The sequence below is a fragment of the Scyliorhinus torazame genome, chromosome 2, assembly GCF_047496885.1.
Source record: "Scyliorhinus torazame isolate Kashiwa2021f chromosome 2, sScyTor2.1, whole genome shotgun sequence".
NCBI classification, from domain to species: Eukaryota; Metazoa; Chordata; class Chondrichthyes; order Carcharhiniformes; family Scyliorhinidae; genus Scyliorhinus; species Scyliorhinus torazame.
The window spans coordinates 370,009,378-370,024,771 of NC_092708.1; the positions used below are offsets into that span (position 1 = coordinate 370,009,378).

The window sequence follows — 15,394 nt, forward strand, 5'->3', positions numbered from 1 at the left end:
TGCAAAGCGGAGAGCGGGTTTCAACCGGGCCAAAGCGGCATTGTACCGGAAAGAAGTGAAATTCGGAATGCTGCAGCCAGTATGTGGGTCACATACAAGGGCCAACACTATTACTTCGAAACGCCCGAAGAGGCGTGGACCTTTGTACAAGCCGAAAAGTTAGACTCTAACTGAGGGTTTGTGAGGGTTGGGGGGGATGTTTGAGGTTTGATGTGTGATGGTTGTTGTATATAGGGGGTCAATCACGCGCAGGAAATGTTACATGGGCTGGGGGAGAGAGACAAAGCTGCGACAGGAGCTGCGCCAGAGGGGGCGGAGCGGGCTTTGGAAAGCGCGGGGTGTTTTCCCGCGCGCGGGAAGAAAGGCGGGAAGGGGAACGAAGGAATGCATATGGATTGGGAGACTCCCACGCGGGGAGGTCAATGGGACAGCGGGGGAAGCCGGGGTCAGCAGGCGTCAGCTGACTTACGGGGGGAGCAAAAAAGCTAAACAGAGGTCTAGCGGGGTGGAGGGGAGGGGGGAAGGGGGGGGGGAAAGGGTTGCTGCTGCACTGGCCGAAAGGGAATGGGACACAGAACAGGTGGTCGGGACGGGGATCCCCCCTCTGGGGGACTGGAGGGTGAGGGAGGCGTGGGCACGGGACTGGCCCAGAAAAGGAGATGGCTAGTCGGCGGTGCGTGGTGGGGGGGCGGGGGTGGTGGGGGGCGGGGGGGAGGGCTGGTGAGAGCCCCTCCAATCCTGAATGGGCCGGTGAAGAGGGCTCGAGTGTTCGCGCACTTAAAGGGACTGAAGGCAGACGTGGCCATGCTCCAAGAGACACACCTGAAGGTGGCGGACCAGATCAGGCTAAGAAAGGGATGGGTAGGACAGGTATTCCACTCGGGACTGGACGCGAAGAATAGAGGGGTGGCAATATTGGTGGGAAAGCGGGTGTCATTTGAGGCCAAGACTATTGTAGCGGACAATGGAGGGCGATATGTAATGGTGAGTGGTAGGCTGCAAGGGATGTGGGTGGTGTTGGTAAACGTATACGCCCCGAACTGGGATGATGCAGGATTCATGGAGCGCATGTTGGGGCGCATTCCGGACCTGGAGATAGGAGGCCTGATAATGGGAGGGGACTTCAATACAGTGTTGGATCCAGCACTAGACCGCTCCAAATCAAGGATTGGAAAGAGGCCGGCGGCGGCCAAGGTACTTAGGGGGTTTATGGATCAGATGGGGAGAGTGGACCCATGGCGGTTTGCAATGTACACAAAGCCTACTCCCGGATAGATTTCTTTGTTCTGGGTAGGGAGCTCATCCCGAGGGTGGAGGGGACGGAGTATTCGGCTATAGTCATTTCGGATCATGCCCCACACTGGGTGGAACTGGAGCTGGGAGAGGAGAGGGACCAATGGCCGTTGTGGCGGCTGGATGTGGGACTGCTGGCGGACGAGGTGGTGTGTGGGAAGGTGAGGGGGCGTATCGAAAGGTACTTGGAGGCCAACGACAACGGGGAGGTGTGGGTGGGGGTGGTATGGGAGGCGTTGAAGGCGGTGATCAGGGGAGAGCACATTTCCATTAGGGCTCATAGGGAGAAGACAGAGGGTATGGAAAGGGAGAGGTTAGTGGGGGAGATTTTGAGAGTGGACAGGAGATACCCAGAGGCCCCGGAGGAAAGATTACTTGGGGAAAGACGACGGCTCCAGACGGAGTTTGACCTGTTGACCACAGGGAAGGCGGAGGCACAGTGGAGGAAAGCACAGGGGGCGACCTACGAGTATGGGGAAAAGGCTAGTCGGATGCTGGCACACCAGCTCCGTAAGAGGATGGCAGCGAGGGAAATAGGGGGAGTCAAAGATGGAAGGGGAGCCACGGTTCGGAGTGCGACGAAAATAAACGAGGTATTCAAGGCCTTTTATGAAGAGCTGTACAGATCCCAGCCCCCAGCGGGGGAAGAGGGAATGAGACGATTCCTAGATCAGCTGAGATTCCCGAGGGTGGAGGAGCAAGAGGTGGCTGGTTTGGGAGCACCAATTGGGTTGGAGGAGCTGAGCAAGGGTTTGGGGAGCATGCAGGCGGGGAAGGCCCCGGGACTGGATGGATTCCCGGTGGAGTTCTACAGGAAGTACGCAGACCTGTTGGCCCTGCTACTGGTGAGGACCTTTAATGAGGCAAGAGAGGAGGGGACCCTGCCCCGACAATGTCGGAAGCGAAAATTTCTTTGATCCTAAAGCGGGACAAGGACCCACTGCAATGTGGATCGTACAGGCCGATCTCGCTCCTCAATGTGGATGCAAAGTTGCTGGCAAAAGTGCTGGCCACGAGGATCGAGGACTGTGTCCCGGGGGTAATCCACGAGGACCAGACGGGATTTGTAAAGGGCAGGCAACTAAACACCAATGTGCGGCGGCTCTTAAACATGATAATGATGCCATCGGAGGAGGGAGAGGCGGAGATAGTGGCAGCTATGGACGCGGAGAAGGCCTTTGACCGAGTAGAGTGGGAGTACCTCTGGGAGGTGCTGCGCAGGTTTGGGTTCGGGGTAGGGTTTATCAATTGGGTTAAGCTCCTTTACAGAGCCCCGATGGCAAGTGTAGTGACGAACCGGCGGAGGTCGGAGTACTTTCGACTGTACCGAGGGACGAGGCAGGGGTGCCCCCTGTCCCCCCTGTTGTTCGCATTGGCGATCGAACCATTGGCCATGTCATTGAGGGAGTCTAATAAATGGAAGAGGGTGGTCCGAGGGGGAGAAGAGCATCGGGTGTCGCTACATACGGATGACCTGTTGCTGTACGTGGCAGATCCAATGGAGGGGATGGTGGCGGTCATGCAGACTCTAAGGGAGTTTGGGGACTTTTCGGGCTATAAGCTCAATGTAGGGAAGAGTGAGCTCTTTGTGTTACAGGCGGGGGACCAAGAAAGAGGGATAGGGGACCTACCGCTGAGGAGGGCGGAGGGGAGCTTTCGGTATCTGGGGATCCAGATAGCCAGGAGTTGGGGGACCCTACATAAACTGAATCTGATGAGGTTGGTGGAGCAAATGGAGGAGGGTTTCAAAAGATAGGACATGTTACCACTCTCGCTGGCGGGTAGAGTGCAGTCGGTCAAAATGGTGGTCCTTCCGAGGTTTCTGTTTGTGTTTCAGTGCCTTCCCATCGTGATCGCTAAGGCCTTTTTTAAGAGAGTAGGCAGGAGTATTATGGGGTTTGTGTGGGCGAATAAGACCCCGAGAGTAAGGAGCGGGTTCCTGGAACGCAGTAGGGACCGAGGAGGGTTGGCGCTGCCAAACCTGGGGAGCTACTACTAGGCAGCAAATGTGGCGATGATCTGCAAGTGGGTTATGGAGGGAGAGGGGGCAGCATGGAAGAGGATGGAGATGGCGTCCTGTGAAGGAACGAGCCTGGGGCGTTGGTGACGGCACCGCTGCCGCTCTCACCGACAAAGTATACCACGAGCCCGGTGGTGGCCGCAACGCTAAGGATCTGGGGCCAGTGGAGACGGCACCGGGGTGCATTGGGAGCATCGGTGTGGTCCCCGATCAGGGGTAACCACCGGTTTGTCCCGTGGAAGATGGACGGGGGGTTCCAGAGCTGGCATCGGGCGGGGATTGGAAGAATGGGGGACCTGTTCATCGACGGGACGTTTGCAAGCCTAGGGGCACTGGAGGAGAAGTTCGAGTTACCCCCGGGAAATGCCTTTAGATCTTTGCAGGTGAGGGCTTTTGTGAGGCGACAGGTGAGGGAATTCCCGTTGCTCCCGGCACAAGAAGTTCAAGATAGGGTGATCTCGGGTGTATGGGTCGGGGAGGGCAAGGTGTCGGAAATACACCAGGAGTTGAAAGAAGAGGGGGAAGCGCTGGTAGAAGAGTTGAAGGGTAAATGGGAGGAGGAGCTGGGGGAGGAGATCGAGGAAGGTCTGTGGGCTGATGCCCTAGGTAGGGTTAATTCCTCCTCCTCGTGTGCCAGGCTCAGCCTGATACAATTTAAGGTGGTCCACAGAGCGCACTTGACGGGGGCGAGGTTGAGTAGGTTCTTTGGGGTAGAGGACAGATGTGGAAGGTGCTCAGGGAGCCCAGCAAACCATGTCCATATGTTTTGGTCATGCCCGGCACTGGAGGAGTTCTGGAGAGGAGTGGCGGGAGCAATATCTCAGGTGGTAAAAGTCCGGGTCAAGCCAAGCTGGGGACTAGCAATATTTGGAGTAGTGGACGAACCGGGAGTGCAGGAGGCGAAAGAGGCCGGCAGTCTGGCCTTTGCGTCCCTAGTAGCCCGGCGAAGGATCTTGCTAATGTGGAAGGAGGCGAAGCCCCCCAGCCTGGAGGCCTGGATAAATGATATGGCTGGGTTCATAAAGTTGGAGAGGATTAAGTTCGCCTTGAGAGGGTCTGCGCAGGGGTTTTACAGGCGGTGGCAACCGTTCCTAGACTATCTCGCGGAGCGTTAGAGGAAGGTCGGTCAGCAGCAGCAGCAACCTTGGGGGGGGGGGGGGAATGTCCTGGGGGAGGGGGGGGGGGTGGGGAGAGGGGGGACTGCCTGGGAGGGTGGATGAGCAAGAGATTGGGGGGTTGGGGAAACTGGCATGTACGGGTGAGGGCCAGTGTACAAAGCTGAGTAAATATATCATTTTGCCATGTATATATCTTGCTCTGCGCGATTTCTCGTTTTGTTTTTGTTACAGGGGAGGGGGGGTTATTGTTTGTAAGGGAGAAAATTTGTGTTAAAAAACTTTAATAAATATATATATTTTTTTAAAAGTACTTGGATGAGCACTTGAAATGTCATAACATTCAAGGCTATGGGCCAAGTGCTGGGAAGTGGGATTAGTGTAGGTTAGGGTAGTATTTGTTTGTCCGTGTAGGCTTGATGGGTCAAAGGTCTTCTTCTGTACTGTATGATTCTATGATTCTAACTTTGCGTGGTGGCATGTACAGTGTTCCGATAAGATATTAGAAATTTGTTTACTCTCCTTGATAATGTTCGCTGGTCCTTCGATGCTTTGATAGAAGCTTTAATGATTGTGCAAAACATTCAGCTAATCCATTTGTTACTGGATGATATGGAGCTGACTGAAATGGTGCATACTGTCCCTTTCAAGTAGTCCTCAAACTCCTTTGAAGTAAACTGCGTACCATTATCACTGACAATCTGCTCTGATGTGCTGAATATTGTAAATATTTTGTCTAGTTTTTCAATGGTCTGCTCAGTCGTCAGTGACTTCATCATTACGACTTGTGGCCATTTTGAGTGCATGCTCACAATCAGTATCAAGATGTGACCCTCCAGTGGACCAGCATAATTGATATATATGCTCTGCCATGGCTGAGTCAGCCATTCCCACGGAGTTAATGGCCGTAATGGTGGAGTGTTCCTTAGTTTTGCACAGGATTGACATTTCCCAACTTTCTTTTCAATTTGAGCATCTAATCCTGGCCACCAAAAATAACTGCGTGCTAATTTCTTAATCCTTACGACACCAGGATGTCCCTCGTGCAGTGGTTCAAGGATTCTACTATGCAAGCATATGATCACATGGATTCCCCATAATAGAACTCCATTCTGGACTGTCAACCCAAGTCTTGGTGTGATGAAGGGCTTGAGGCTGGATTTTTCCGACGAATGTCTGACAGCGTTCCTTTTTGCACCAAGTTCATCAGCTTCCCCAACACTAGATATGTTCTTGTATATCTTTGAACTTGCGATGAAGTCACAGGTACACTACCACAAGCAAAATAAACCAAAATATTGACAAACGTTTCCTCTGGGTCATGCTCGACTTGTAATGGCAATCATGACAAAGCATCAACATTTGCATGCTGCACTGACTCTCGATGCTGGGTGTCATAAGTGTGTGCCGACAATATCAATGACCATCTTTTCTGCCAAAGAAGGTATACCTTTATACGGTCAAAGACTGGTCAAGCGTCAATGATCCGTGAAATGAATAAATTGACACCTTCAAAGGTAATGGCGGAATCTTCTGACACAGAAAATAATGCTAAAAGCTTCTTTTTCTAGCTGAGCATAATTCATTTCTGTGCCAGTAAGAGTGAGAGAGACAAATATTATCAGACATTCCTTTCCTGAAGGCATAATGTGCGAGACGACTGCACCAACCCCATAGGGTGAGGCATCGCAAGCTAATTGCAACTCAATTTTTAGATTATAATGAACCAACAGCTCTGACTTCAGCAAAGTTTCTTTCACCTCATTGTATACATTTCACATTCTTCTGACCAGTGTCATGCCTGTTTGACACATAGCAATGTGTGTCAATGCTTCAATCGTGATGCTGTTTGGCACATATTTACCATAATGATTGCTCAATCCTAAAAACAACCTTAGTTGTGTCGCATTTTGAGGACATGGTGCTGCTAAGATTGCTGACATTTTCTTTGGTTCTTTGCATAAACCGTCTTTATTGATGATATGAGCAAGGTAATTTATGGATGACTTTAAAAAGTTACACTTTTCCTTCTTAACCCTCACGTTGTGGCTTTGTAAGCGCTTCAGGATAGCTTCCAAATTCGCTGAATTCCAAGTTCCTGTTCACTCGAACCGGTGATGAGTATAGTATCTAAATAACTTTGCACTCCATTCAACCCACTTAGAATTTGCTCCATGGATCTTTGAAGAAGAGTAAATGCAGATGTTATTCCAAAAGGAAGTTTTCAGTAACAAAACAGACCTATGTGCGTCATGATGGTAAACAGTGGCTGTGATTCAGCAGTCACATTCAACTGCAGATATGCCTATCCTCCAGAATTTCTGTCCTCAGAAAGTCCAACAACTCAAAAAAAGTACAAAAAGAATGAAAAAAAACACACAACTTTAGTGATGAATGACCTCCATCTATGCTGTATCATTCTGTTTTTTCAAAAGAAATCTTATAACCTCTCTCAAAGATTCCCGAAAGCAGCGTCCGGGCCACTCATCATTAATTCCTGGGGGGGGGGGGGGGGGGGGGGGGGGGGGGTGGGTGGGCAGCACGGTGGCGCAGCAGTTAGCACTGCTGCCTCACAGCGCCGAGGACCTGGGTTCGATCACGGCCCCGGGTCGCTGTCCGTGTGGAGTTTGCACATTCTCCCCGTGTCTGCGTAGGTCACACCCCCACAACCCGAAAATGTGCAGGATAGGTGAATTGGCCTCGCTAAAATGACCATTAATTGGAAGAGATAAAAGAATTGGGTACTCTAAATTTATATTTAAAAAATGATTCCAGAACAATTTGGGAAATTTGGCAATCCTAGTTTGCAGTGATTGGGGGGCATTGGAGTTAGAGGTGGGGTGGAGGGTGTGGCGACCGGGATTAAAATAATGCATCAACTGACATTGGCTATGAGTGGTCGGTACTGCTGTTCTCTCCCTTCTGCCAGGTGAAAACGGCTCGGATTTCACCTGCATGAGGGAACAACCACTGAATGTACATTGTACCAGTTTATTTTTACCTGAGCATAAAGCTTTAGATCCATGGATACAATGGCCAAGCTGCCAGTGGATTAATGCGACCATTGTCACCCATGCAGATAGTAATCCTTCACCTGCTGATGGAAGCAGGTCACTTTAACACTCTGGTCGCAAACCTTTTTAAAAATAGATTTTATTCCTTTCTCAGACTTACAAAACCAATATGCAGAGTGGACAGAGCAAGCCCTTAATCCATCTCCTTGCTTGCTCCAAAAAACAATTCAAATTCAAATCAAATCCAATTCATGGTCCCCGCAAGAGAGACATATTTAGATCTCAAGCTTGATCCTACGCCAAAGGCCAAGAAGCGATCGACCAGAGCAATGTGTAACAATCCTTAATTATTTGAAAAGAAATAAATTTAGAATACCCAATTCAGTTTTTTTTCCACTTAAGGGGCAATTTAGCATGGACAATCCTCCTGCACATCTTTTTGGGTTGTTCGACCCACAGAGGCACAGGGAGAATGTGCAAAGTACACAGGGAAAGTGACCCGGGGTTGAACCCAGGTCCTCGGTGCCGTGAGGTAGCAGTGCTAACCACCGCGCTACCGTGCTGCCCCTAACAATCCTTAATTCACTGAGCTGGTCTAATAGTGCAAATTTCAAAATGCGTCTTTCTAAAACTACCTAAATGTGAACCAGACTAAATCAACTAGAGACGACGCATTGGTGAATGCAAAGAAAACATCTCTACCAGTTCATACAATTAATTAGACAGTTTAATAATTTTGAGAGATAAAACTATAATTGAGCTTTTTTGTTGATCTGCTTCTGCATTATTTGTTTTTAAAAAAGATTTATAGCGTCCAATTCTTTTTTCCAATTTAGGGGCAATTTGGCAGAGCCAAATCATCTACCTTGCACATGTTTTTCGGGTTGTGGGGATGAGGCCCATGCAGGCACAGGGAGAATGTGCGAGCTCCACATAGGCAGTGACCCGGGGCCGGGATCGAACCTGGGTCCTCGGCGATGTGAGGCAGCAGTGCTAACCACTGTGTCACCCTTACCTGCTTCCACATTATGACAGATATTGCAACTCCCGTGTTCTGGGTAAAATGGCACCATTGTGAAGTTACAACGGGAAATATGGGGAATGAACAGCCTGTGGGTTAGCATCTGAAAGATAAGGGCAGCTTAACGCTTCAAATGCAGCCATTGATCATATAACGATCTGAAGGAAGCTATCTGCAGGCGAGATGAGGGAGGACAGATGGAGATCAAGGTTTCGGGAATGCTAACGACTTACAAAAAATAAATTGGTAATAGGGTTAAAAGCAGCAAAAAACCAACAGGTCAGGCAGCAGCTGCAGGGGAAAAGCAGTCAACATTTCAGGGTACTGATCTGCCATCCGAACGTTTGTCGAATGTTTCCAGCATTTTCCGTTTGTAATTCTGATTTCCAGCATGTGTGTTATTTTAAAGGCAAAATACAGTGGATGCTGGAAGCATGAAATAAAAACAGAAAAGGCTGGACAAACTCAGCAGGCCTGGAAGCATCTGTGGAGAGAGAAACAGGATTAAAGTTTTGCGTCCGTATGGCTCTTCTTCAGAGCTAAAGGAAGTGGGATTTCATCCTGTGTAAGAGGGAATGGAGCAGCAGGAGCAAACTGGGTGAACATTTTGCAGAACACCTTTGCTCAGCCTACAAGCAAACTTCCTGTCACTTGTCTTTTCAACTTGGCATCTTTCACGCTCATGCCCACATATCCACCCTTGGCCTGCTGCAATGTTCCAGTGAAGCCCAACACAAAATGGAGGAGCAGCACCTTGGCTTCCGATTACGCACATTCGAGCCCTCGGGTCTCCACATTGTGTTCGACAACTTTTGACTGCGACCTTTCTCCTCCATTTTGGCCCCCTTTTTTAAAATCCCAAACATTTTTTTGTCCCAACGTAAGCCCCCCTCCCCCACTGGGCCACCTGTCACTTGTTAAGTTTTGCTTTCATTCAACACTGGCTTTTGTTCTCCCGGTAACACACTCTGCTGCCAAAGAACAAAGAAATGTACAGCACAGGAACAGGCCCTTCGGCCCTCCAAGCCCGTGCCGACCATACTGCCCGACTAAACTACAATCTTCTACACTTCCTGGGTCCGTATCCTTCTATTCCCATCCTATTCATATATTTGTCAAGATGCCCCTTAAATGTCCCTATCGTCCCTGCTTCCACTACCTCCTCCGGTAGTGAGTTCCAGGCACCCACTACCCTCTGCGTAAAAAACTTGCCTCGTACATCTACTCTAAACCTTGCCCCTCTCACCTTAAACCTATGCCCCCTAGTAATTGACCCCTCTACCCTGGGGAAAAGCCTCTGACTATCCACTCTGTCTATGCCCCTCATAATTTTGTATACCCCTATCAGGTCGCCCCTCAACCTCCTTCGTTCCAGTGAGAACAAACCGAGTTTATTCAATCGCTCCTTATAGCTTATGCCCTCCATACCAGGCAACATTCTGGTAAATCTCTTCTGCACCCTCTCTAAAGCCTCCACATCCTTCTGGTAGTGTGGCGACCAGAATTGAACACTATACTCCAAGTGTGGCCTAACTAAGGTTCTATACAGCTGCAACATGACTTGCCAATTCTTATACTCAATGCCCCGGCCAATGAAGGCAAGCATGCCGTATGCCTTCTTGACTACCTTCTCCACCTGTGTTGCCCCTTTCAATGACCTGTGGACCTGTACTCCTAGATCTCTTTGACTTTCAATACTCTTGAGGGTTCTACCATTCACTGTATATTCCCTACCTGCATTAACCCTTCCAAAATGCATTACCTCACATTTGTCCGGATTAAACTCCATCTGCCATCTCTCCGCCCAAGTCTCCAGACAATCTAAATCCTGCTGTATCCTCAGACAGTCCTCATCGCTATCCGCAATTCCACCAACCTTTGTGTCGTCTGCAAACTTACTAATCAGACCAGTTACATTTTCCTCCAAATCATTTATATATACTACAAAGAGCAAAGGTCCCAGCACTGATCCCTGTGGAACACCACTGGTCACAGCCCTCCAATTAGAAAAGCATCCCTCCATTGCTACCCTCTGCCTTCTATGGCCTAGCCAGTTCTGTATCCACCTTGCCAGTTCACCCCTGATCCCGTGTGACTTCACCTTTTGTACTAGTCTACCACGAGGGACCTTGTCAAAGGCCTTACTGAAGTCCATATAGACAACATCTACTGCCCTACCTGCATCAATCATCTTAGTGACCTCCTCGAAAAACTCTATCAAGTTAGTGAGACACGACCTCCCCTTCACAAAACTCTGCTGCCTCTCACTAATACGTCCATTTGCTTCCAAATGGGAGTAGATCCTGTCTCAAAGAATTCTCTCCAGTAATTTCCCTACCACTGAAGTAAGGCTCACCGGCCTGTAGTTCCCGGGATTATCCTTGCTACCCTTCTTAAACAGAGGAACAACATTGGCTATTCTCCAGTCCTCCGGGACATCCCCTGAAGACAGCGAGGATCCAAAGATTTCTGTCAAGGCCTCAGCAATTTCCTTTCCAGCCACCTTCAGTATTCTGGGGTAGATCCCAACAAGCCCTGGGGACTTATCTACCTTAATATTTTTTAAGACACCCAACACCTCGTCTTTTTGGATCACAATGTGACCCAGGCTATCTACACCCCCTTCTCCAGACTCAACATCTACCAATTCCTTCTCTTTGGTGAATACTGATGCAAAGTATTCATTTAGTACCTCGCCCATTTCCTCTGGCTCCACACATAGATTCCCTTGCCTATCCTTCAGTGGGCCAACCCTTTCCCTGGCTACCCTCTTGCTTTTTATGTACGTGTAAAAAGCCTTGGGATTTTCCTTAACCCTATTTGCCAATGACTTTTCGTGACCCCTTCTAGCCCTCCTGACTCCTTGCTTAAGTTCCTTCCTACTTTCCTTATATGCCACACAGGCTTCGTCTGTTCCCAGCCTTTTAGCCCTGACAAATGCCTCCTTTTTCTTTTTGACGAGGCCTACAATATCACTCGTCATCCAAGGTTCCCGAAAATTGCCGTATTTATCTTTCTTCCTCACAGGAACATGCCGGTCCTGTATTCCTTTCAACTGCCACTTGAAAGCCTCCCACATGTCAGATGTTGATTTGCCCTCAAACATCCGCCCCCAATCTATGTTCTTCAGTTCCCGCCTAATATTGTTATAATTAGCCTTCCCCCAATTTAGCACATTCATCCTCGGACCACTCTTATCCTTGTCCACCAGTACTTTAAAACTTACTGAATTGTGGTCACTGTTACCGAAATGCTCCCCTACTGAAACATCTACCACCTGGCCGGGCTCATTCCCCAATACCAGGTCCAGTACTGCCCCTTCCCTAGTTGGACTGTTTACATATTGTTTTAAGAAGCCCTCCTGGATGCTCCTTACAAACTCCGCCCCGTCTAAGCCCCTGGCACTAAGTGAGTCCCAGTCAATATTGGGGAAGTTGAAGTCTCCCATCACCACAACCCTGTTGTTTTTACTCTTTTCCAAAATCTGTCTACCTATCTGCTCCTCTATCTCCCGCTGGCTGTTGGGAGGCCTGTAGTATACCCCCAACATTGTGACTGCACCCTTCTTATTCCTGATCTCTACCCATATAGCCTCACTGCCCTCTGAGGTGTCCTCTCGCAGTATAGCTGTGATATTCTCCCGAACAAGTAGCGCAACTCCGCCTCCCCTTTTACATCCCCCTCTATCCCGCCTGAAACATCTAAATCCTGGAACGTTTAGCTGCCAATCCTGCCCTTCCCTCAACCAGGTCTCTGTAATGGCAACAACATCATAGTTCCAAGTAGTAATCCAAGCTCTAAGTTCATCTGCCTTACCCGTAATGCTCCTTGCATTAAAACATATGCACTTCAGGCCACCAGACCCGCTGTGTTCAGCAACTTCTCCCCGTCTGCTCTGCCTCAGAGCCACACTGTCCCTATTCCCTAGTTCTCCCTCAATGCTCTCACCTTCTGACCTATTGCTCCCGTGCCCACCCCCCTGCCATACTCGTTTAAACCCTCCCGTGTGACACTAGCAAACCTACCGTACCTTTATGCCACTATCATCACCTTGTACAGCCCTTCACACTGCCGTTACCGCTTCCTCTGTCTCATGCCCTACACATCTTTGTTGCAATCTCACCTAGCGACCTTCTCCTCTGCTCCAGCTCGCCCCCCCCTGCGTATACGGTATACAAACTCGGCTTCTCTCTCCACAGATGCTGCCAGACCTGCTGAGCTTTTCCAGCATTTTCTGTTTTTATTTCTGTATTATTTTACTTCAGCTAATGGGGTTAATTAACTATATTTTCTTTTAAATCGAAGAAGGAATACAGTATTGCTGGTTATAAAAAAAAGCTCTTTCATCAGGCATTTGAAAAGGCCTGAGGAGGAAGGGGCTCCAAAATGAAAAGCAGAAGATTCATTTGTGCCCAAGAAAATTCTTATCTTCCTTTTTCCAGTCACTCCATGGCCTCATCGCTGCCGATCTCTGTAACCTTTGGCCCTACAACTCTCCAAGATCTTTGCACTTCCCTAGTTCTGGCCTTTTTTTTTACCATCCGCGATTTTCTCCACTCGGCCATGTGTGCGCATGCCTTGGGCTGCTCAGGACCCAAACACTGGAATGCTCTCCTTAAACCTCTCTGCCTTTCTCTCCATCTTGAGACACTCCATTAAATCTACCTCGAAAGCACCGTCAAAGTAATAAAATGTCCTGAGGCACTTCGCAGATGTGTTTAGATGACATTTGACCCAGGGCCAGACCAGGAGTTATTGGGGTGTTTGGTCAAAGAGGTAGGTTTTAAGAATTTGTTTCAAAGGAGGGGAGAGAGAGACAGCCAGATGCAGAGACAGAAAGGTTTGGGATGGAATTCCAGAACTTCGGCCCCAGACAGTTGGAGACGAGGTCAGTTATGCACTTTTTTCGACTGTGCTGCTGCCAGGGAATTTGCAAAGCGTAGGTCGCGGGCAACAGGCATGGAGCCAAATGGTAAGGTTGCCGAGGCTCCCACACTATTGAAGCACCTTGTGATGACACCAGCATTTCCAGCACCTTTGCCTTTGATACCAAAAGAAATGTGGTTATTTTCCTGTTTACTTTCTCCGATCTGGGGCGGCAAAATGGCGCAGTGGTTAGCACTGCTGCCTCACGGCACTGAGGGCCCGAATAGCCTCCTTCTGCACTGCAGGGACTCTATATGATATACATGACTTTCATCTTGCAAATTACAAAGCTATCCAAAATTAGGTCTGGCTCTGTCAAAGTGAACCACCAAAACGATCAGCTTAAACAAGTGTGAATGGCCCACACCCTGAGCTACTCCTGGATATCCAGGCATAATCTGTCTGTTCAGGTGGTTGTGTATCGATTAGGTAAACCCATCATTTTAGTCAATGGACTCCAGCTAACAGGGAGTTCTCTCAACCATTTAATATGATTATTGTAGACAATGGACCCTGGCAGAGGAGGATCTCAATCCCGGTTCTTTCAGACAATCCACGGGGCAGCACGGTGGCACAGTGGTGAGTACTGCTGCCTCATGCCGCTGAGGACCCAGGTTCGACCCTGGCCCTGGGTCACTGTTTGTGTGGAGTTTGCACATTCTCCCCGTGTCTGTGTGAGTCTTACCCCCACAACCCAAAAAGATGTGTAGAGTAGGTGAATTAGCCATGCTAAATTGCCCCTTAATTGGAAAAAAGAAGAGATAGGTATTTTAAATGTATAAAAACAAACTTTCTCCGATCTGAAGATCAAATGGTAGCCAAGGCGATATTTTAGTTCATGGCTGTTCCGGGTAACTGCCCAGAGCCTTGTTACACTCCAGGAAGGAGAAGGAATGATGCCTTCTCTCATCACCCACCCATGACTGTGGTGAAAAACTGCAGTTGCAGATGCTGGAATCCTCCATAACACAGCTGTACAGAGCTCTTGGCACCAGGTTTTATTTGAGCAATAAGCTGTTCAGATTCACAGGGTTTCTTTTTGTCTCTCTCGATGTCTTTGTTTTACTGCAGAATCTGCGCGGCAACATGGCCCTGAAACCTAACCATCTGTTTTATTACACTGCAGGCAAGCTGGAGGACCTCATGGGCCCGCTCTTGGGGGCCTGGCCAAAGTGGTGACTCACTGGTCCAGGGTGGTGCAGACCATAGCCACTGGCTGCTTGCCACTCTCTCTCAATCTTGCCCATGCCAGGATGGTCCTGGATAAGGAGCGCACAGTTTCTAATGGTACACATAGTAACAGGAGTAGGCCATTCAACCCCTCGAGCCTGTGCCGCCCCGCCATTCAATGAGATCTTGGCTGATCTGTGAGCTAACTCCCTGCCCGAGATTCTCCGCTCCTGAGACTACAGTGTTGACGCCGGCGGAGGATTAGTGGACTTCCACGACAGCAAAGCTGGCGCCGAACCTGGGCTGATTCAGCGACCGTGGAGGGGCTAGCACCGAAGCCACGTGGAACACAATCGATTCCAATGAAAAACGGTGCGGGATTCATCGGGTCTGCGACTGTTTAAGGGGCGTCTTGAAAAATACATGAGAATAGAGGGATACGGAATAGAGGTGTAGCGCACAAAGACTCCGTGAGACGAATAGAGTGAAGTCGATGAGGCTTTATTAAGCGTGTCTGTTCCCCCGCAGCTCGATAGTAGAATGGCCTGCGGGGGAGGACTCCGGCTTCTTATACTCCGCCTTCAGGGCGGAGCTAGAGGTCAACGGCCAACCAGGACCCGGGATCTGTCAGCCAATGACATTAGGGCTTCCAGTCCCACATGACCCCCAATACATACTACCACAAGAGGGAAGTGTAGAAGGGTTTAGGTCAGATGGGCAGCTTGGTCGGTGCAGGCTTGGAGGGCCGAAGGGCCTGTCCCTGTGCTGTACTTTTCTTTGTTCTTTGTTCTCAGACACTCAGGAGGCTGATTTACTGCAGCCACACATACATATT

General features: G+C 49.4%; 1 long non-coding RNA gene across 1 annotated transcript in view; it reads right to left on the reverse strand.

Annotated features, from left to right (window-relative positions):
- Positions 1-6,400: 6,400 nt before the first annotated feature.
- The window catches only part of LOC140407922 (uncharacterized), a 47,907-nt gene continuing 38,913 nt past the window's right edge, over positions 6,401-15,394 (reverse strand). The window contains exon 4 of the long non-coding RNA XR_011939895.1: positions 6,401-6,608. This is a non-coding gene — a long non-coding RNA (uncharacterized lncRNA). The remainder of the gene's footprint in view (positions 6,609-15,394) is intronic.